Genomic DNA, 23,917 nt, shown 5'->3' with positions numbered 1-23,917 from the left:
TTAAATTTTTATTCTCTTCCCCAGGTAAGAGGCTGTGAACTGGTGTGTGTGCTTTGGCAGATGGGTAGGAAAGTGTGGAATTCCTTATCGAGAGGGAATGAAGTTAGAGTAGGTGTCCTGTTGTTTCTCATTAGAGCATTGAAGAGATGGTTTCAGTGGTGGAGTAAGAGATGGATCCTGGGCGGCTAAGAATAGAAGAAGTGGTTAGCCCCAGACTATGGGCTAATGGGGCTGTACATCTTGTTTTGAAGTAATGTGAACCTCAGTGGCCTTTCTGTTGAAGCAGTCTGTGTGCTAACTACTTGTGATAAAAAGGAGCTTACAAGATATCAAAAAGAGTCCTTGGCTTGTTATCTGAAGATGGTTTCCTTTTCCAAAATGAGGGGGAAATGGTCTGGAAGACCTGGAGCTGTGTTTTAGCAACATGAATTGACTATGTAAATCCTATGCACAACTTGTTTGCTGGTGATTTAAACCAGCATTTAAAAGTCCCAGATAAGGGTTGTCACAGAATTCCTGTAGGTGATTTTTTTCCCTCTTTCAAGAACTTCATATAGAATTAATTAGGAACTCTTCATGCCCTTATACAATTCAATTCAATGTATCACTAAGAACTTCAAGTATGCAATTTGTATTGCCCACTCTTCATATTCATTAAAATTCACATACACATTTGTTCATATTCACTGGAGAGTGATGGAATCAGAGATTTTGTTATTTAGTCACTCTCTTGGTTTATTTAATCTCACCGAGTTTATGCCAAAATGAGTTTAAAGTGGCTAAATTAATAAAATTCAACGAAGTATTCTTGACCACACAGCATCATTTCTCAAATTTTTGGAAGGTTTTTACATCTAAAAAATTGTGGAGGTAAAGAATTTTCTTATATTTTGAGTAGGTGAAATCATCCTCAAGTTGAAGATAAGAAAACAAAAATTTTTTCCTGAAATGCCAGAAATTTGCATGGGGTAAAACACCTGGTTTGTAAGAAAAAAAAGAAAATCAAGCCCAGATACCCTTACCAAACTGAAACAATATTTCATGTTTCTAAGACACTTGGGTGAGTTAAACCTAACAGGAAGCAACAACAGAAGTCCCTGAATCAGAGAGGAACTGATCATTACTCATTTGACTTTGCAAGCAGAATGATGATGCCATTACCCTGAAATATAAAAAACTTAAAATAACTCCGTGTCAATTATGAAAATACTTATGGTTATGGTCTTCTATCACGTAATCTCATGGGCAATTTCAATTTCTCCATATCCCTTAGACTACTCCAACCCTTCATACTTCTAGAACTAGATCATGTTTTTGCAGACTTTTTAGAACATGGAACACTTTGGGAAGAAGAAGGCTGAATCACCCCACTCTATCGTTTAAGTGACTTAGCCCACCCTATATAACTTGAATGGGAAAACTACACGTGAAAACACATGAAAAAATTGGTAATTCTTTTACATAATTGAGATAATGTCTAGTTTCTTAAAATACAGGGAGAAGCTAAACATTAGATGTAAAACTATTGTAAACACAATTTCCTCGGCCACCTATGGATGACAGTCATCTGTAACACACAGACAACTTGTCACACCCAATGAACACCCTAAAGAAGGAGAAGCAGAATGGGGAAGTGGGATAGAGGTTTTAATTTTCATGGTCTTTTGTGTTTTGGAAAATGTAAGTCAATGTGGCATTTGCAGAAGCTATCACATTGTTATCAGAGCCAGATTACACCTTCCCTTGCCATTGTATCTACAATGCTGGCTCCTTTTCATCCTTCACTATAAGGAGAACAAAAGGTATTTCTCCTTACAGTAACAGTCGGATTTTGCCACTTGGGGCCCTGTGTTCACGTGCCATGCCAGTACTCAGCAGCTCCAGGTTTCTTAGATACTTTTATTAATTTTTATTGAGTGCTTACTATTGTGTCAGGTAGTCCTACAGAATGTTAATTTCCACAAAAATCCTGTGAGGTTGGCACTATTTTTTACACAGACGCAAAACTGAGACACAGAGATAAAATGCAGCTTTTCCCAACAACTTGGTTGCCTACTGTCCTCGAGGGGTATCTAAAGTGTAGTCCTCATGGGGTACCTATAGGACTTGTTTAGCCTTTTTTTTCCTTTTATTTTACCATTACTTTGACACTTTAAACTGTTTTTGAAGTTATAAAGTAAGAACATGTATAAGACAAGGATTAGAACATACGAAGAGACAAATAGAAGGGAAGTACTCTTCCTTCCCTAACACCCCAGGACTACTCCACAGAGGTAACTATTGTTAATTTTCTGTGTTAGAAACTTTCTATGCTTAAACCAGATATGCATATACGTACACATTCATTTTTATGTATGGATCAATTAAAGTACATGTGTCGTACCTTGACATGGTTGAGGCGTCCGTGAACATGCTTGTCTCCCTGAATTCACTGTAAATTCTGAAGTCATACTATTTATGCCGTTCTGGTTATCTGCTGTTAAGTAACCAATGATCCCAACACTTAGTGGCTGAAATCAACAACATTTATTTTGCCCACAGATCTGTAGTTTGAACAAGGCTTTGCTGGAAAACTTCATCTTTGCTACACTGGAGATCAGCTGGGGTGGTGCAGGGATGAAGGGCTGGAATCACATGAAGGCTTAGTTGCTCACATGTGCAGTGTTTGATGCTGGCTTTCAGCTGGGTCCACAGGTGACACTGCGGCTGGAACACCTTCACATGGTCTTTCCGTGGAGCTGCTTCACTTCCTCAGAGTATGGTGGCTGGGTTCCAAGCATCCCAAGATAATTGGGCAGGCACCATATTGCTTTTTATAATTTACACTTGGACATTGTGTGACATCATTTCTGTAGTGGCCGCAGTCTTAACCAGAATCAACTCACATTTTAAGGAGAGCAGGTGCGATGGGATATATTGATGAAAGCATCTTTGGAAAATATGATCTGCCGTAAGTATCTTTTTATCTCAGGCATATCCCTCACTGGCCACAGCTTTATCCTACAGTTTTGTATACAGTAGGTGCTTAATTATGTCCAGGACTTTGAATTGTGAATCAGGTGTAGGAGGAGGCAGCTCTGTGAACTGAGCTAACCTAACAGGGGAGGAGAGGTGCTAGCTCATAGGAGAGTAGGATCCAGAGTATAAAATCCCACGAGGGACAATTGCTAGGGGTTGCTAGAAAAAGTGCTTCTGAAATAATCCCCCTGGGGTAACTAGCAGATGTCTCTGAGCTATTTTCTTTGTCCAAGAGGTTTCTGGGAAGTGCCATTTTGATTGTGAAGGGAAATCAAGGTGCTGTGCTAGGCTGAGCTTCTGGCGAGCAGATGCAGTTAAACTGTGCATCCTTTAGGAACCAGTTAACATTTGAAGCCCTTCCCCTTTCTAGTGAAGTTCACCCAAATTGTTCAACAGCCTTCCATGGTCTACAGTCATTAGATTCATATGAAGGTAAAACTGGGTAGAAGAAATGAGAGCCAAGTGTGGAGGATGTGTCTTGTTTGCTCTTAGATCTGATGTTAACAAATATCATAGATGCCCATCAGAGCAGGGCCTGAACAACTGGTATCATTGATGTTGGCCCTCTGACACTGAAACTAGGCCTGTCACTCCAGCTGAAGTCTGCTGTTGAAGAACACATCTGAGGCAAGCACAGCAAAGTAGGCTATGCATAAGAGAGATGTGGATAAGAGAGATGTGGAGACAGGATGGAAGGTAATACTCATGGATTTGTTTTGGAACTCATCCTTGTTGTGTCTTATTTTGTCTTTCTTATTCCTCTGTATTCTCCTCTGTACTGTCCTTCTTACTGTCACACTCAGTTTCCAAGTCAGCTCTCAGCCTCCTCCATTTCCTGGATATTGATACGCTTGTTCTCTCCTGGCATCACATCACTTTAACTGATAGCCCGGAATCAGACCAACCTGGCCCCTGGCAATACATCAATCCCCACTGTCACACACATGCATTCCCTTGTAGGTCTTACCTCACAGGGATCTTCATTTGGCCATTCAAGTTCCAAGAGCTCTACTCTCCTTCCCAGTTTGGCCCCAATAGTGTTAGAGTGAACAATAGGTAATAATGTGTTTACAAGGGCTTAGAATCAGAGACACTATTGAAAAAGACCTTCTTGTGCTCATATTTAAGTGTATTTGAAAAACATTTATCAGAGGGACAAGGCCAATATTGTGAGCTAAATATTTCCAGCTACTTATAGGAGCTGTCTGCCATGCTACCTACACTATGTTCTTCACTCAGGTGGGCATCCATAGCATTGACTAACTCCATTTTCCTTTTAATACAGTTTATGATTATTTTTATAGTTTAGACTATTCTAAACCATTCCTTTGAAAAGGTCCTTAAAGGCCCACCTCCAGCTGCCTCACCATTGCCATCCAAGCACTTCTCCTACTCATAAGATTCAGTGGTAGAGTAGGACTTCCTGGTAACCACAGGGTGGCAGTTGCCCAGTAGAAGAAGATGAAGCAATTGAAATGAATTTCATGACAGCCTTTTGATGTTCAGGCCAGATTCCCTGATGGGATATTGGTCTGAAGAGATGGTCAGACCCTCCATTTTCTAGTTGAGCTCAAGATGAGTATTTAGTTTGGCTTTCAGAGTGATTGTTTTTGGAAAGCTGTGAAATGTTGTTACTTATTAACCTTCCATTGCCAATGGCTTCTGTAGTGTGAAATAAAGAAAAAATTAGATTTCCCAATGTGGCAAGGATTTCCTGAGTTAATTTTTGGGCCTCAGAGGTTGAACACTGTTTGGTAGCACTTGGCTGTAGTGGTAGTAATGAAATTAGGGTCATATAACACAGCAAAATTCTTAGGTTCCCTGCCATCACTGCTTGTGATAGCATCATCCCCAGGATGGTTCAGAGTTGCAAGTCCCTCTCCCATTGCTCCTTATGCCTAGGAGTCACAACTTGCTTATCCCTCTGCAGTGCTTCTTGCTTCTACTCTGTCCATTTCTTACCCACGGACACTAGCACTAGCACAAGCCTTTTTTTTTTTTTTTTTTGACAGAGTTTCCCTCTGTCTCCCAGGCTAGAGTGCAACAGCACTATCTCGGCTCACTGTGACCTCTGCCTCCCGGGTTCAAGGGATTCTCCTGACTCAGCCTCTGAAGTAGCTGGGATTATAGGCATGTACCACCACACCTGGCTAATTTTTCTATTTTTAGTAGAGTCGGGGTTTCGCCATGTTGTTCAGGCTGGTCTCTGACTCCTCACCTCAAATGATCCACCCGCCTTGCCTCCCAAAGTGCTGGGATTACAAGCGTGAGCCATCCTGCCCAGCCTCAAGTACAAGCTTTAACTGACTATTTTTAAGATGGTGGCACTAATTGAACTGGTCTTCAGCTTTCTTCCTTCCAACTATCTTATAAGCCACTGCCTTAGCAATTTTCCTAAAATCCCCAATGAGAAATGCATGCCTTTGCACAAAAAGATTGATAATTGAATCAAGTCCAGTGTATTCATCATAGTAGATAAGAGTCCTCACCCATCCAGCCCCAGTGAGGTGCTCGGTAGTTATGTCTTACGCAACTGCCCACGTTCCTGCCATACCAGCTTTGTCGCTGATCCTGATAGTTCTCCCAGCTTTCTCCTCTTGATGACTCTCATTCACGTGTGAAATGCTGGTTCTTCCCTGGTACCATTTCTGACTTGAAATTGTGCTGATTCTCTAAATTTGTCTTTCACCTTCAAAGGCAATCTCTGCTCTCATCTGAAGAGGAAACGAATTTCTCTGTTGTGTCCTTTGAATGGCTTTGTGCTGTTTTCTGTCTTGTACTCTGTAGAGGTGGGCATGTTGAGTTATTTTGCTAGACTGGAGGCTCGTGCAGGGCAGAGGCTAGGCTTTGCTCGCTTCAGCATCACATTCTCCCACACGTAGAGCCAGACATGTAGTAGGCCTTTGCTAAATGCTGTTGATTTGAACAGAGTATTTGCAGATTCTCTCCAGGAAATGGTGAAGTTTAATCTAGACCATCAACTCAAGTTTTTGTGTCTATAAAATGTGTAAAGCAAATATGATAAAAAAGTAGGGATGATTAATTTGATGTCAAATTATTCTGATCATATTTCCTAAATCAAAAAATCAAAATGTGATTTCATAAAGGATGTTTAAAACATGTAATTGACAAATGACAATAGGACAATTTCCTCCAAATTGGATATATTAAATTTGATTCCTTTTATATGTTAGCACATAACAACTAATGACTCTTATAGATGCAAAAATATGTAGTAATGCCAAAGGTTGTTTACTCAATATGCTGGCATGGGAAGACTTTACATATTTTGGTATATGTATCTTTTTAGTTTTTTAAAGAAAGCATACTTACATTTGCCTTTATAAAAACTTGTATAAATGTAAGGGGGTACAAGTGCAGTTTTGTTACATGGTATATATATATCTTATGCCTTTATTTTCCTCATCTCTTTTTAGAAGTGAACTCTATCACATGGTACATTTATGAGAAGAGGAACCAGCAATGTTTCTTTCCATCTTCAACTATACTAACATCTGATGTTTAAGCTAGTCTGGGAATTAGGGGCACAGAAAATTGCATATTAAAGTCATACAACTTTTTTTTTTTTTTTTTTTTTAGAAAAGCTCTTTCTGTGATTTGTTGCTCCAAATCTTTCTTCTCTTATATTAAAAATTATAATGTTGAGAATGGATTCTCTTTGCACCCAGCAGCAATATTTTAGTAAGCCTCTTTTCAGTTTTGAATAGTTTGTCTTTTTTCCATGAGTACCTTCAGGCCATACATACTTGGCTTTTTAATTTTTTTTTTTTGTAATGCTATTGTAATGGGCCTGCTGTTCAGTCCCCCAACACACTTAGCTACTTCTTCTGGGTGCTGGGGTGCAGATTTTCCTTTGAAGCCAGTGGGAGCTACATGCACAGATGAAACGTGTGGCAGGAAGGGGACAATTCCCACCTTCTCATCTCTTGGGCTCTTTCATCTCTGTGCGATAATGTTTTCCACTCCTCTATAGATAAGAATCTTTTTGTAAATTTCCTATATTTAACACCAAGACTAAATGCTGTTAAGCAGCATCAGCCATTCTCACCACATCCACTGAGACTAAAAGTGAGTCAGACAATTAGGTTACTCGGGCAGGAACTGTGGCCCTACAAACTGATGATGTTTGATAGTGTCTTCCAGCATGTTCTCTTCTGCAAATGCTAGGATTCAGACTAAGGCAATTTCCATTTTGCCTCCCCCTTTTAAAAAAAGAGAGAGAGAATAAGATATGTATTTTAATGTATTCTTGATACTTTCCCTGCTTTTTTAGGGCCAGATGGGTGCTCAATGATACCGCTCAGTTCTTACGTGTGGTCACTGGATTTCATCTAACCCTCTTCCCCAGAGGTCTTGCTTAACACTGAAAAATTTAAAACTTAAGAAAAAGACTATCTTTTTTTTTCCCCCCAAAATGGAGTCTTGCTCTGTCGCCTAGGCTGGAGTGCAGTGGTGCGATCTCAGCTCACTGTAGCCTCTGCCTCCCGAGTTGAAGCAATTCTCCTGCCTCAGCCTCTCAAGTAGCTGGGATTACAGGCATGCACCACCGTGCCCAGCTAAGTTTTGTATTTTTAGTAGAGATGGGGTTTCGCCATGTTAGTCAGGCTGGTCTTGAACTCCTGACCTCGTGATCGGCTTGCCCTGGCCTCCCAAAGTGCTGGAATTACAGGCGTGAGCCACCGTGCCTGGCCCAGAAGAAGACTATCTACAAATTCCCTTGACAATCTACAGCAATAGTGAATGGTCTTTCCTTTCAGGGAAGTGCCACCTTAAGTGATTGCTTGAAGAGAAATAACCGGTTGGTTCTCGTCTGGAGGTCTGAGGAGTGCCAGGTCTGCCGTGTCCTGTACTCCTTTAGATCTTCGAAAGACTCCATAGGCCAGTCCTCGCGCTGACCTGACCATTCCAGACCTCGTAACTGAGGTCTTAGCTTCTTCTTGGTTTCTTAGAATTATCTTCCAGATCTCTACAACCTAGGAAAGGCTAAAATTGAGGCTTTCTTTACCCTAAAATTATTTCCCACATTTAAATTTCTCCCACACGAAGTAAACTCAGTGGAGGAAGCTTGCTTTTCACCAACCAGCTCCACGCCAGCTCTTTCAGTTCTGAAATTTAAGGATCTAGAAGGGACACTCTAGAGACTTTTTAACTAAAGGAAACTAAACTTTTAACTAAAGGACATTATTTGCTTTTAACTAAAGGAAATTCTTAATTTTAACTAAAGGGAATTCTTAGTTTTCCAACATGTGTGTTTTCATATATGCTTGGGATTGAACACTTGAGGACAAGTGAAAAATGTTCTTTAAATATTCAGATATAAACTGCATTTACTATTAAAGTAATCTAAAGGACTCGCCTGCACCACCAAGAGTAATTTTGTTTTAGAATAAACAAAACAAAATTTTGTTTGGAATAAATTGCCAACCAGTAATTTACATTTACTAACTTATTTAGGATAATTTTCCATGTGTTCTTCAGCAAACTGAACACTCTGTTACTGTGTAAGTTTCCTTGTCTGTAAAATTAAGCAGAGGGCGTAGATTGTCCCAAAGATGTTTTTAACTATAATCATATTTTTTGATTTTGTGATCCTAGATAAACTTCAGTGTTTATCCTAGATAAACGTCAGTGTTTTCAGTGTGGATAGAAAGGTGATTAGAAGGGACAGCTGGGCAGAAAGACATAAAGTACAGTGTTCAAAGTAATTTGGGAGTCAAATTGGATCCTCTCTCTTCCTCTGAGGAAGTGTTTGAATGACTCAGGAAGAGCCTCCAACCTTCTCCCCTCCTGCTACTTTTTCTTCTTTCTCTTCTTCTTTGTCCTTTTGTTTTCCTCTTTGTCCCCTCTATGCTCCTCTATTTTCTTCATTCTTTCTTTTCTTTTCTTTTTTTTTTTGAGGCAGGATCTCACTCTGTCACCCAGGCTGGAGTGCAGTGGCATAATCACGGCTATCTGCAGCCTCAACTCTTGGGCTCAAACAATCCTCCAACCTCAGCCTCCTGAGTAGCTGGGACTAAAGGCACATGCCACCACACCTGGCTAATTTTTAATATTGTGTAGAGATGGGGTCTCCATATGTTGCCCTGGCCGGTCTTGAGCTCCTGGAGGCAAATGATCCTCCTGTCTCAGCCTCCCAAAGTCCTGGGATTACAGGTGTGAGCCACTGTGCCCAGCCAATGTAGTGCATTTTTACTGGTTTGATATATTTATTTTATTTTTCAATGAAAGTCCAGTTACAATGATTAAGCCTATATTCTATCTCCTTTGCTAGCCCATCCCATATAACTAAGCACCAAAGTCGTCTTAGATTTATTTGATTTCAAAGAACAGGAAAAAGGAAATCAGTAGTTAATTTAGTGATGTTTTCTCTTGGACATTTTCCATGTACCTGAAGAGTGTGTGAAGAGTGATGACCTATTTTTTGTTGTTGTTGCTTTCCTATAACTATCTTTTAGTATTGATTTTTTTTTTTTTTTGGTCAGAGAAGATTTCAAACAATTTAGAATAGGTTTTAAAGTCATCAGTCTTTAGAAAATTTGTCCTGTCAATACTATGAAATACATCTGTATATATTCATTTTTGAATTGATGGACAGATGACAGGCAGTAGGCAGCAGGATTCCGTATTAAACAATTCTTGTGTTAGTCTTCAGAAATCTGATCTGAAGTACATGAAAATAAGCTGGAAAAGAGCAAAAACAGATATATGCATGAGAATTTGGTCTCAAGTCAGAAAATAGCAAACAATTACTTTTATTAGAATTTTTTTTTAAAAGTAAAGCTAGAAAATGGGAATGATTGATACCATTACGAACAAATGAGCTAATTATTTTATGTTTTATTGAAAAGTTATCTGTTGTCTTATGCCATGTGGAAAATTTTAGAGATTAGTTGAAAGGGAATAAGAATGATTAAAAGTTTGGAAGACTGAATTTATGAGGAAAAATTTTTAAACAGCAAAGTTCTAATGATGATCTTCCAGTAAAAGGTAGTGTGGTTTGGTGGGAAGGGCGACAGTTTGGGAAACAGAAGGCCAGTGCCTGACTGCAGCTACTCCCAGTGACCCCCCTGTGTCAAATTGTCCACATTTGTCAAATGAAGGCACTGTATTGAGTGATTTTTTAAAAGTCCTCCCAGCCCAAACTTTATAATGGCTTTTTATCTACCAAGAATATAAAACAAAAAGAAGTGTGCAGAGTGTATTGAGTTAGCCCTGTTAAGAAACAAAACAAAACAAAAAAGATACAGCATTTTAAAGCTAGGGGTGAAACACTCATAGAATTTGGGAAATTTTATTCCATTTATAATGTTGGCATTTGGGTTCAGTGCTTATCTTTTTTTCTTTTGCTTTGCAAAGCCCATTGTGTTTTGCTTATTCTTGGCAGTGTTCACACACAAGCTCTAGGAAAGAAAAAAAAAATAAAAATAAAAATAGAAAAAATAATGCAAGTACAATTTCTTCTGGGGAGTCCACTGGTTTCCTCTCAGCTTCCCCTACTTTTTCTCAAACCTGGCTTGCATACCAATGTGTTGTGTTTCTTTGCAAATCTTGTTAGAGTTTTTGCACAACAACAACAACAACAACAACAACAACAAAAAGTTTAAAAAAGGAATGAGAATTACAAAACTAACTAAAACTGACAGGCTACCAGTACTTAAAAGCAAAATAAGAGCGAATTCCCCTCTGTACCCAAGTCCTTCAGGAACTCATGGAAACAAGTAAATAAGTAACTGCTTTCACCTGAAGTATGACAAAGAGGGCCTCTGGGTTTGCTGGGCAAGTACTAGATGGTCTTCAGCTTCCTATGTGGTCCAGAGTTTCCATAACATGATTTCTGCCCTCAGGGAAATCACATTTCAAAAGTGGGAAAAAGGGAAGTGTAGACGAAGCTAGTGTGGCTCATTTGAAAAATGACAAAAGCTAGTTTACCTCTGAGTGTGTCTCTAAACACCTCTGGCATTCCATACAAATACAATTATTTTCTCCCTTGGGGAGTTCACCGGTTTAGGTGGGTTTTTGTTTTCTAGTTGCTTGGGAGAGTGAGTCGTGTTTCAAAAGCTAAACCATTAAGCAAAGAATAGCAAGCCATAAGCAAGGGACACAGTGTAGAGTGAAAAAGCTATAATGGTCTATGCACTTATGAACTATTTAGTATTTAAGAGAAGTTTTACTTTTTGAGAAATTCAAAGGCATAAGTATAATACTATCAGTTTCCAGTAGTTGGAAAACAAATAAAAGTTAATTGTAATGAACACTTGATTGTGGAATCCTTGCACTTTAGAAAGGATTTCAAAAGCATCTATTATAAAAACAAAAACAAAAATCTCCTCTAAAATCCAGCTAATAAACTGACTCGCTATCCAGGGCATCAATACACTGGCAAAAAAAAAAAAAAAAAAAAAAAAAAAAAAAATCATTCTGCTTGTTGTGGGTGTAAAGCTTTGGGTCTCTTTTCCAGGGTGAAGAGAGAAGGAAACATTCCCTATATGGTTATGCATTTGTGTGGATTGTATACACAATTTTTTTGCGAGGTGTTATAAATCAGACAAAAAGAGAAAACGTATTTTACCCAGAGATAGCAATTACTTAGGGGGATAAAATACAGCAGCATAGAAAGACTAGGAACTATTAACAATCTCCTTATCACCGAATGAAACTGTTGTCCGACACACTGATTATGGAGTTGAATATCATATCATAGATAGAAGTGACAGATCGATACAATCTGGCTTTTGCTTCATTCAGTTTCTTAACTTGTGGCTAGAAGCCAGTGATATATTTTGCTGTCTTTGTTCCTCCCTCCACACGTGCTCTGGTGAGCAGCTGTTATGTTTTCCTTTCCTTGCTTAGCCATGATCAGTGTACTTTTTTGAGGTCCTAGTAAGAATTTTAATCAGTCCTGGCCAGTAATTACTGTCTCTTTCCAGATGTAAATCTCTTACGCATACTTCATTTTTATTCTTCTCCAGTGTTACGAAGAAGGGTGAAGTTCTGTTACAGAGCTTGTTGTACCATTAGCAGGAAGGGCATAAGTTGCTTTCCTCAGTCCTTCTGTAAAATGGGTGAGGACATCGTTTTCTGATACTGCTAATCTAAAACAGAGGTATTTTGATGATTGCATATGCTTTGGCTTTTCTCCTTCCCTGACCCCAAGAATGTTCATTATTTCCACATCGCGCAGGTTCTACCTAGTCTAAAGAAGACAAATTTGTCAGGAACAATAGCTGTTGTATCTCTCAATGCATTCTCAACATGCCCAGCATTCGTCTACAAAACTTTTGAGTATTTCACCCAGTGAGGGTATGAAATAGTTTAGAATAAGATTTTTAATTTTGGCCACTTTTATCTGCTTTGACTTTCTCCATATTATCTCAGAAACCATTATGTGCCATTCAATCAACTGAATTATCTGCTCCAAATATTTTATTTATTTGACTTATATTTATGCAATTTTTACATATCATAGATATATGTAAAATGAGGTTCTTGTCTTAATAGGAGGATGCCATGCAAACAAATAACTGTGATATATGCTGATGTATAAAGAGCTATGTGAGTAGGGCAAAAACTAAATCTTATAGGAGTCCAGGAGTGGTAATGAGACATCTCTGGTTGCTTCTATCAGGGAATACTTCAAAGACGAGGTGGCATTTAAACACAGCTCCTAAGTGAAAAAAATTTCAACAAACAAAGATGGGGTAGAGTATATGTTGGTCAAAGGATCCAAAATTTCAGTTAGACAGGAGGAATAAGTTCAACAGACCTACTGAACAACACAATGACTATAGTTAATGGCAACGCATTATATATTTGAAAACTGTCAAAACAGTAGATATTAAGTGTTCTCACCACAGAATAATATGTGTGATAATGCATGTTAATTAGTTTGAGTTAGCTATTCCACAATGTATATATATTTTAAAACATCATGCTGTACACCATACATATATACAATTTTGATTTGTCAATTTAAAAAATAAAAAACAAGGGGGTGAAAAATAGAGATGGGGAGAATGGGGAGGGGGTTTCAGAAAGAGAGCAGTTTAAACAAAGATACAGAGATATGACAATGCTAGATGAATTGTCAGGAGGAAGGCTATCATATCTTGGAGCAGGAAGCCAATATATTTAGACTAAAAGCTAAGACTGGAAAATTAGGTACAAATTAGATTGTAGATGATATTGAATGCAAGGCTAAGAAGTTTAAATTTAATTCAACATTTATTGAACTTGGGAACTTGGCACTATTAGATAGGAATAGTTTGGTTAGGAAGACCGTATATGGGAGACCAGTTGCCATCTATAGTGTTGTGTTGAGGACTGAACTTCGGTCCTCAACTAGGAAGCTGCTGGTGGTCATGGAAAAGAAGAGAGAGATATCAGACATTCCAGAGGCAGAGGTAACAAAATGGGAAGTCTAATTGAATCGAAAAAGGCAAGTCTGAGACAAATAAGATGGGAGCTGTGTTCCCTACAGGATCGTCCTGGTGAGTCTTGTTCTTTCTCTACTTCAATGTGTGCATTTCTTGGAGCATGGAGTGGGCTGTGCAAAGTACACTCTTCATTCTGAATGCTTATCTTCTCCAGCTTTACATTTCTGAAATTAGGATATGTCTTACCATCTATGGATACGTTTAATATGGAAATTTTTCTTGAAAGGCAGTTAGTAAATCAATGATGCATATTTTAATTGATGATACCTTATCATCAAATAAATAAAGTAAAGTGTACATTATTGCTGTGTTTGGGTTTTGCTTTCAAAACAAAGTTATTGTTTTGGGTCTTGTTTTTCAAACAAAATTATTCTATAGTCTTGCAATTAAGCCAAACAGCCTAGAATGTATAAAATACATTTAAATATTAAAAATACAGCAAATAATATCCAACAAACACCTACATTGCCCAAAGTAAAGAATCACTGTAAAAATAAGTCAATTGTCAGAGCTTTGGGCAGATTATGCATGTATTCATCAAATGTTTACTGACTAGCTCTTAGGAAAAAGCCACTCTTCTAGGTGCTAGAGGGGCACAGCATAAATGAGAAAAGAATTCTGTCTTGGAATTGGGGGTGGAGAGGTCGAGTTCCCAAGAAGAAAAGACAGGTATACATAATTTTAACAAGGCAAAATATGATTATCATAAGAGAGATCCCCAAGTTGTTCTTTGGATTATTTGAAGAGGGGATGCTCATGTTTGCTTGGGAATATCAGACGAGACTTCAGGGAAGATGTGGCATTTAAGTTGGGCCAGGAGAGTGGGGAGAATTTCTGTAGATAGAGGTCAGAACCTGAAAAGGACCATGTGTGTTCAGGAAACACAGCAGTCCAGAGTAGTTGGAGTGCAAACCATAAGCAATAACAGTGATAACTGTAGGAAGCATTTGCTGAGCAATTACTATGTGCCAGGCACTGTTGTGTTTCACTTGGTGATATGCGGTGTTATTGGTCCCATTTTGTAGACGAGGACACAGAAGCACAGTTAAATAACTTGTGCAAGGGGCTAAGAGCCCAAGCATCACCAGTAGTCTTTACTTCTTTTGCAAGCAGGACGCATGTAAGAGCACACACACAGTGATGCTCAGCTATGAAAGAATGCTGAACACAGGTCAGGGGAGGTGTTGCAAACTTATGTTAAAGGTTAAAGAGTTTGGAGTTTATTCTGTAGCTGAAGTGACAACATTCTCTAGATTTGGAACACTATGTCACTACCATCATGGTGTGTATAGTAGAATTGAACCATAATGGTCTTTAGTAATATGGTACCAGGAAGTTTAGAATTGAACCATAATGGTCTTTAGTAACATGGTACCAGGGAAGTATAGAATTGAACCATAATGGTCTTTAGTAATATGGTACCAGCGAAGTGTAGATTGTGTGTCAAATTCTAGCATCTTTCAGGGGATATTTAAACTCCTAACTTTACATAAGACTTTGCATTCTCAAAGATGTTTTCTATTGCCTATGTCATTTATCTTGATTCTCATAATGATGTGGCATTTCTTCCTGTATTGGTTACAAGGGGAAATGTACCCCAAACTGGCACTGATTGTCTCAAAGCCCTATGGCTAACAGGTGGTGGAGCCAGGGAAAGAAACAAGGTATCTGGAGCCTAGATAATTGCTACTGTCTTCTGCTTAGTCCTTGGCACTTTCTTCTTTTTACTGGTTTTGTCTCAACAATCCTCCTTTTTACAATCAGAGGTGTAAAGAAGCATGCATATGAGAATTGATAGGTTTGCTTGACACCGGAAGTCAGTTCTCTTAAGTAGGAGATAGTATTCTTACCAAGAAAGAAAAGTGGACCATTCTCTGGCTGACATTAGCAGAAGCAGGAGGTCGGGTGTTTGCCCAGTAGCTTCTGTAGATTTCCATTGATGAGTAGGGAGCAATCCTAGCTGGCTACCTCTGGAAGCTCAGTGTCTGGACTTCATGGCAATTTCGCTAGGCTTCTCTTTCAGGAACTAGGCCAACTGTCCAAATCCCTTGGGCTAAATCATTCATTTCACAACCTCTTCCCTGTCTCAGCTTATAAGTAAAATAAGATGTTCACAGTGCTTGGCTAAAGAACAAGTGTCACTCTTTCTCAATTCAACATGATTTTTTTTTTTTGCCATATATTTGTTTGTAAAATTTCAATGCTTATTTCAAAGACCTTCCACTCTGTTTTGAGTCAATATCCAGGCAAAGGAGGTACTGGGTAGTTCTCCGTTCTTGGGGTAGACAGCACATTCCACTTTTAATATGGTCTTAAATATCTCTAAATGTAAGAAAGAATGGATAGCGTATAAATTTCCTAGGACTGCCATAACAAATTACCACAAACTTAGTGGCTTAAAGCAACCAAAATTTATTTTCTTATGGTTCTAGAGGTTAGAAGTTAGAAATGGAGGTGTCACCAGGGCATGCTTCCTCTGAGACTGCACAGAAGCCTTTATTCCCTCTTCTCTGCTTCTAGTGGTGGCTGTCAATTCTTGGTGCTCTTTGACTTGCAGCTACAAAGTTTACAATCCAAAATATGCCTCTATCATCACATGGGGTTCTTTTGGTGTGTCCGTCTTCACCTGGTATTTCAATCTCTTATAGGACACCAGTCATATTGGATTAGGGCCCACCCTAATGACTTCACCTTAAAAAATTCCCTGTTTCTAAATTAGGTTACTCTTACAGGTACCAAGGGCAAGGATGTCAATATATCGTTTTAGGGGGACACAATTCAGTCCATAAAAGATAGAAGCAATAATTGACAATCTTCCTTTTATTATGGTTAGTTACATACTCGTCATATCACTTTCTCACGATTGTAAATTTCTTAGGCATATGAGCTGAGCTCTAATAGAAGAAATACTTTGATCCTCTTTGGTAAATCCATAGTATTGTTAGAATTATTGTTTTACTTGTGATCATACAAAACTTTTTTTGTCAGTCTCTGTCTTCCCTACTGGATTTTTTTTTCTCCATGAGGGCAGGGATCTGGCTCATTTTTATGTTCTCATGGGATTAGCACAGTTAACAGGAAACAGTATTGCAGAGTGGCTAACCTTGTCATGTTTGGAAAATGATGATATGGATTGTAATTCTGGCTGTTCTGGGTCTTAGTTGTTAACCTTAGGCAAGTGTGTTGGCTTCAGAATCCTCATCTGAAAAGAATGATAAATATCATACTCTTCTTACAGCTTATATAAAATTAGACACATTTTGCATATTGCCTAACTGTTATTATAATTATATACTCAGTAAGTGCTTGCAGAATTGAATTCAAGGAGGCCAAACAGTCTAGTCATAGTTCTGCCATTAAATTACTCTATTTCTTTGGGCAAGACTGCCATCTTTTCTGAGCCTTAGTTTGTTTACCTGCAAACTAAGGGAGCAGATGAGATGACTTTAAGATCCCTTCCAGTCTGTGAATTCAGCTAGTATCTTCTTATGACTTCAAGAATACATACATACACACACACACACACACACACACACGTATATACATATGTATATATACACACATACATATACATAAATAAATATATGTGCCCTCTCCCGCTACATATATATATGTGTATATGTATATATACACATATATATGCAGTCACTCCTCTGTATCCATGGGTTCCACATCTGTGGATTTAATCAATAATGGATTGAAAATATTAGAAAATAAAAATGGATGGTTGTAGCTGTATTGAACATGTACAGACTTTATTTTCTTGTTATTACTTCCTAAACAAAAAACTATTTACATAGCATTTACATTGTATTAGGTATTATAAGTAATCTAGAGAGGATCTGAAGTATATGGGAGGATATGCATAGATTATATGCAAGTACTACATTATTTTATATAAGGGACTTGAGCATGTGTGGGTTTTGGTATCTGTAGGGATCTTGGAACCAATCCCCCACAGATATCGAGGGATGACTAGAGATATACAGATGGAGAGAGAGAGAGAGAGAGAAAGAGAGAGAGAAAGAGAGAAAAGAGAAATGTATATATATATTTGATATATATAGTAAACCAATATATACTCAATTCTATTCTTTATTGAGGAGTCTAACAAATAGTATGGATTTATTAGAGGGCTCTATTGTTATTGGTTTCTCTCCTGTGCTTACTACCCTGCACTGTATGTATTTGATGGATTATGTCAATTAAATAAAATTTGAGAAATATTTATGGCTGCCTATTGTAAGTCAGGCTCTGTGCTAGGTTATGGGCACCCAAAAATGACTGGTATACTATTCCCTGTGTTACATTTGAATCTCAAAACAATTGAGATTTCATATCATTTTTTACAACTTGTAAACAGGCAGGAAAAGAAATAAAATAGAGGATTCTGGTTTTCTAAGAAGTTACCTTATTGCTCTTCTGTAGTTCCTTCTGCTACACACGCACACACATACACACACACATACATAACCTTCTAGACTCTGAAGACAAAAGTGGAGAAGGTGAGGAACATTGCAACTGTTGCTTCCTGCTGACCTTTCTCTGCTGATCCACTTACCATTCTCAAAGACAAGCCCCTATAGGTGGCAGAGCTAATCCAGGCAGTTCCAGATGGTAAGCAGATTGGAGGAGGGTCTATTTGGGCAACACTAAGGTGAAAGTTCTCCCTGGAACTCGTCCATCCACATCTGGATGTGGCTTATCACCTTTATTCAATGGGTTGAGTTGGGACCTCCCTAGTCGGTAATATTTGAACTGGGATGTGGAGAAAGAGAGAGAAGACAAATGAAGCAGGCCAAGGGGAACAGTGTTTTGGGCAGAAGAAGCAGTGAGTGCAAAAGCCCTCAGGAGGAATTGCTTCCTGCCAGAGGAACAGAGGGAAGGCCAGCGTGACCGGGTTAATATGAAGTTGTAGGATCTGCCAGAACATGCAGGACCTTGCAGGATAGAGTAAGGAGTTTGGATTTTATTCGAAGCTCCGGGGAAAATCACCTAGATTTCATGTGGGTGTTTTGTTGTTCCAAGTATTACACAAAATTCCAGTCCCCAAACAGGTTTCTTGCTTTCTAAGAAGTTACTTTCTACAGCCCTGAAGCCCTTGTCGATTCTGTGGGGCTGCCTGTCCACACCCATTGGGCAAGAGTGAAGATTAAGTAAAAGCCAAGCACTGAGTGTGACGCAGGATGCTAGGTAAGGGAAGAGGAAGGAACTCTGTCACTTATTTACCTTGAATTTTGATAAAAGATTTGGATTTCGAAATGGAACTGTGTATGTGGTAGAGAAGGGTAGGGGTAATAAGTGAATTTGACACTAGACAACTGCCACTTTAGAAAGTGAATTTCAAAAGAACACACCAATGCCCTTTACCACCATAAAAATTCGTGGCTCCTCTCTGCTGCTATATTATTTTATGGAGACTTCAGTAGATCTTTTTGAGGAGGAAAAAAAGATAAAGAAATATGAAAGAATTGCCTCAAAGAATGAAAACAAAATCACATTAAGCAAAATAAAATCTTAGCCTGTAAACAAACACCAAACAGCCAGTGGATAAACCAATAATTCTCATTGGTAAGCATAAACAGAAGTATGAGGACCTTTAAAACCGTAAGACATTATGAACTGTATGTGATTGGTTTTTTATAATTCTTTTTGAATTGCTGGTATTTTTAAAGTTGACCAAATAATATATGAATGCATACTTACTATAAAAGATTCAAGCCATACTGGCATACACTTTGAACTTTCCTCCCCATCTTCTCCCACAATGGTTCAAGAAGTAACCACTCTTCTATTAACAGGCTGGTATATATCTTTCTAGTCTTTTATGTCTACACATGTTAGTGTACATATACGTATGTGAACTTTAAGGAAAAAGTATAAATGGGATCACACCATATCTATTATTCCACCTTTTTCTCCACTTTGTCTTAAAAATCTTTATCAGCATGTTAATGTTTATTGTATGCTTTTTAATGGGTGCAAAGTATTCCGTTGAATTAAATTACCATAAATTATCTCACCAGTTCCCTATTAACGTAAATTTAAAACTCAGGTTTTTTGTAATCACAAACAATGCCATAAGAATCATTCTTGAATTGTTTTTTGCACATATGGAAGTATTTCCATAGGGTCAATTCTCTCTCTCTCTCTTTTTTTTTTTTTCTTGAGACAGGGTCTTGCTCCATCACTCAGGGTGGAGTGCAGTGGCTCCACCATGGCTCACTGCAACCTCTGCCTCCTGGGTCCAAGCCATTCTCCTGCCTCAGCCTCTGGAGTAGCTGGGATTACAGGCACCTGCCACCACACCTGGCTAATTTTTGTATTTTTAGTGGAAATGGATTTCACCATGTTGGCAAAGCTGGTCTCGAACTCGTGACCTCATGTGATCCACCTCGGCTTCCCAAAGTGTGGGATTACAGGCGTAAGCCCCTGCGCCCGGCACTAAGGGTCAATTCTTAAAAGAAGATTCACTGCCATTAACTGTCAAAAGTGTAACACATTACATGTTGCACATTTAAAATTTTGATACTGTCAAATTACCTCACTGTTATTATGTCTTTATTGATTTGTATTCCTACCAGAAGAATTTAAGTGCTCACTTACTTGCAATTTTGCCAATACTGGACATCACTAACTTTTATTATTTTTGTTTATTTGGTGGGCAAAAAGGAGTATCTATTTCAATTTTTGCTTTCCTGATTACTAATTAGGGTGAGTTCCTTTAATAAATCTATCAACAATTTGTATTTCAGTTGTAAATTATCTGTTCATAGCTTTTGCTATTTAAAAATACTTTGTTGAGAAGTATAATTTAAAACACTGTATTATAACCATTAAACAATTGTCTGTCACAAATAATTTCTTGCTATCTTTCACTTAGTTTTCAGCTATGAACATTAAAGCTTTCATTGAACAGAAGTTTTTCGTCTTTACATAGCTAATGCTTTCTGGGCTCTTATGTATTGTTAGGAAAAGCATTCCAACCTAATTATATTAAATATTCTATATTTTCTGCTATTCTTTTATAGATTTTAAGTTATTTTTACCTTTTAACTCCTTAAGCTACCTGGAAGTTGCTATTATATTATCATACAAAGCTAAGATTTATTTTTTTTCAAATGAGTTCCAGTCTTATTTATTGGAAGATATATTATTTTCCTAGTACACTGGAATGACTTCATGGAAATATAAATTCTTACATATGCATGGGTATGTTTGAGGAGTCTCTATTCTTTGATAATATTATATTTATAGACATTCTTTTTATTGACTTTTTCCATTTGACAATACAGTTCTAACCCATATAACATTAAAGATAGTTTTCCCAATGCCCATCCTTACCTCCATCTCTTACCTCTTTTATTTTCAGATTTTTCTTGTGCAGTTTCTCTTTCAGATGAGTGTAAGAATGTGTGTCAAATTTTATAAACAAGCAAGCAAACAAACAAAACCTATAGAGATTTTGACTTGTAGTGAACTATTTTAGAACATTTGGGGATAATAAATATCTTTACAAGATGGGCTCTTCTCATATGAGAACATGGCACGCCTTTTCCTTAGTCTGGACTCTAGAATTTTCTTCATAACATCTTAAAAATGTTTGCTAAATTCATTTCTGTTTTATGACTTTTTGGCTATTTTGATGTGTCTTTCTCCCATTCTTACAAGTTCTTTTGTAATAAGATAATATTATAATATAATATATTAACAAATATATAACATAATAACTGCTACTGTATAAGAAACTTGTTTCTCTATATTTGTATGTTGTCTCTTGAATGCTATATTTCAGAAAAATTCTTACCAGGTTTTTGTTCTTCATGAATTGTCCTGGATAATCTAGTTATGAAGCCATATAATCAACAAACTTGACAGTTTTGTTGTGTTTGTTTATAAATTCTATACCTTTTATTTGTGATATACTGTAAAAGTGTGAAGAGTGATGATGGTTATGGTCATTGTGGTCTTCCTTCTTACAATAATGAAAAAATTTACATTTCAATATTAAGGTTAATGTTGGGTGGGTATTTCTGTAGATACTCTTCATTATGTTAAGGTATTTTTCCTTCTATCCCCAGCTTACTTGGAATTTTTAAAAGCAAAAATGAATCTTAATAGCTTGGACATCTATTACATTGAATTTAATTTCTTTTTAATGCAGAAATTTAGTGATTTTATTTTGTTGCCTAAGGTCATGCTCTTTGACTCAAATAGATTTGAATGGACTGATTTCAATAAATTATTCCTACCGGGTGCAGTGACTCAGGCCTGTAATCCCAGCACTTTGGGAGGCCGAGGTGGGTGGATCACAAGGTCAGGAGATCGAGACCATCCTGGCTAACACGGTGAAACCCCGTCTCTACTAAAAATACAAAAAAAAAAATGAGCCGGAGCCGGGAGTGGTGGCGGGCACCTGTAGTCCCAGCTACTTGGGAGGCTGAGTCAGGAGAATGGCGTGAACCCGGGAGGTGGAGCTTGCAGTGAGCCAAGGTCGCGCCCCTTTACCCCAGCCTGGGCAACAGAGCGAGACTCCTTCTCAAAAAATAAATGAATAAATAAATAAAATAAATTATTCCTATATTCAAATAGAAACAGCCCTCTTCACTGAAGCCAATTTCTATTGGGTGTGGCTAATATAATTCATTTCATGGTTGTTATGGCAGCAAGATAAAGATATATATGCATCAGGTTAAAAATAAAACTAAATGAAAATTATCTATCTATCTCTCTATATAGACAGGTAGATTTCTATATGCCTCTATATCTTGATCTTGACATTTGAACTTGATTGGACATATTCTTAAATATTTTATTAATCAAATGACTTTAAAATAAAAATAGCTACTTTTAAAAAAAATACAATAGTCCTCAAAGAAGGAAAATACTCCTGGTAATAAGTGATCAACCAATTACATATTTCTCTTAAAGCCTTAATCTTTCTTGGAAAGGCATCTTTATATTATAGAACAATTGCCTTAGTACAGAAATGTTGTTCATTCCAGTTGAGTTAAACCCTCTCTACCTTTGTCTTAATAGGTTAATGAACAAAAGATTGTTTTGAATGAATTTTAAACAAATCCAGAATTAGGGTTCCTTTAACTATTGGTTATCCTGGTTACTTTGTGTTTCTTTTTAAAGGGATTTTTACTGTTAGGGCTTTATCTCTCCAAAAAGGTGATAGTTGGTAGAAATTGGGGAACTCATTAGAGGGCTGACACTTTTTTTTTTTTTTTTTTTTTAAACAGAGGGATCCAATAGTCTACCATTCTTCACACTCTATATGAATAGTCTTTTCTGTTTTCTATAAGCCTGTATTTTCATTCAGTTTTATTTTTTAACCCGATTAAATTGTGTGGCATGAATGGGAACACAATATAAAGCAAAGCAATTACGACTACTGTGGTTGATGGCAGCACTGAAAATCTCAGAATCCCCCTCTCATGCCTTTTTCTTTTTCCTCTTCTTCCTTTTTTTCCCAGGACATTCAAAGGATCTTACATTTTCATGAGTACAGTTTTAAAATCATTGCATAGACCACCTCTTAAGACTCAAAACAACCCTGATGCATTCACAGAGCATTTTGTATAGATATATGGATAAGTCCACAGGAGAAGCTGCCTTTTAAATCCCACGCACATCCTGACTGCTTCCAAGAGGCCCCAGTACTACTGTGTACCTTCAGCATGGACCCTTCAACATGGAGCCGTCCCTGCCATATGCCCAACATGCTCAAGGTACTCCCCCTAAACCTGAAAAAAAGAAGCAAATGGAATTTTTAAAAATGCAGTTAATGATGTTTCTACGTGATAAGTGCACCAAATGAATGTGTCTACTTTTACATCTATAAGAATGTTGACATTATCTTACTGAGTTATTTCATGAAACACTGATCTAGATAATCTATTTAAAGCCCAAATTGAATTTAGTGGCTTAATCCCTTGAATGATATTGCAATCTACCCATAGCTTCATGATTTGATTGAATTAAACTTGAATAAATCAGAAAATTGTTTCCTTGCACTTGTATTAAAAACATAATAGATTTGATGTATTGCTAGCTATTATTTATATTAGGTTTAAAATTTTTCTTTGTGCTGTTTTAAATATGCATGTCACAACTCTAAGCCAATATTTGGCTTATATCACACTAAGATTTCTAACACAGGGTCTTTATGACCTTTGTTTCTGTTATTTTCCTTTCCTGAGCTGCCTGTTTTTCAGGGCTTGTCCTAGTTACAGATTTTTCGTTTATCATTTTCTGAAGAAGGCTATTACTCTCTGGGGAGTAGTGTTCATAATCCCAGTGATCCACACTGAGTTGGATGAGGACGTCTGTCTACCCAACTCCAACACTCGAATAAGGTGATACATAGGACAGAGCAGTTTTCACAGTCAGTGGATCCTCATATATGAGAGTCACTTTACTAAATTAAATTTACCTTA

General features: G+C 37.6%; 1 protein-coding gene across 2 annotated transcripts in view; it reads left to right on the top strand.

The window, feature by feature from the left end:
- The window catches only part of CYTIP (cytohesin 1 interacting protein), a 77,607-nt gene that overhangs the window by 19,450 nt on the left and 34,240 nt on the right, over positions 1 to 23,917 (top strand). Inside the window, exon 2 of one of the 2 annotated variants that reach the window (XM_028830724.2) lies at positions 22,955 to 23,209. The exons of the other annotated variant lie outside the window; for it this stretch is intronic. The gene's annotated coding sequence lies outside the window, so the exon portion shown is untranslated. The remainder of the gene's footprint in view (positions 1 to 22,954; positions 23,210 to 23,917) is intronic. 2 annotated transcript variants of the gene reach the window in all.

This window comes from Macaca mulatta, chromosome 12 (genome assembly GCF_049350105.2).
Source record: "Macaca mulatta isolate MMU2019108-1 chromosome 12, T2T-MMU8v2.0, whole genome shotgun sequence".
Lineage (NCBI taxonomy): Eukaryota > Metazoa > Chordata > Mammalia > Primates > Cercopithecidae > Macaca > Macaca mulatta.
The sequence above is the reverse complement of the archived record's forward strand: the minus strand, read 5'-3'. Positions and strand labels throughout refer to the sequence as shown.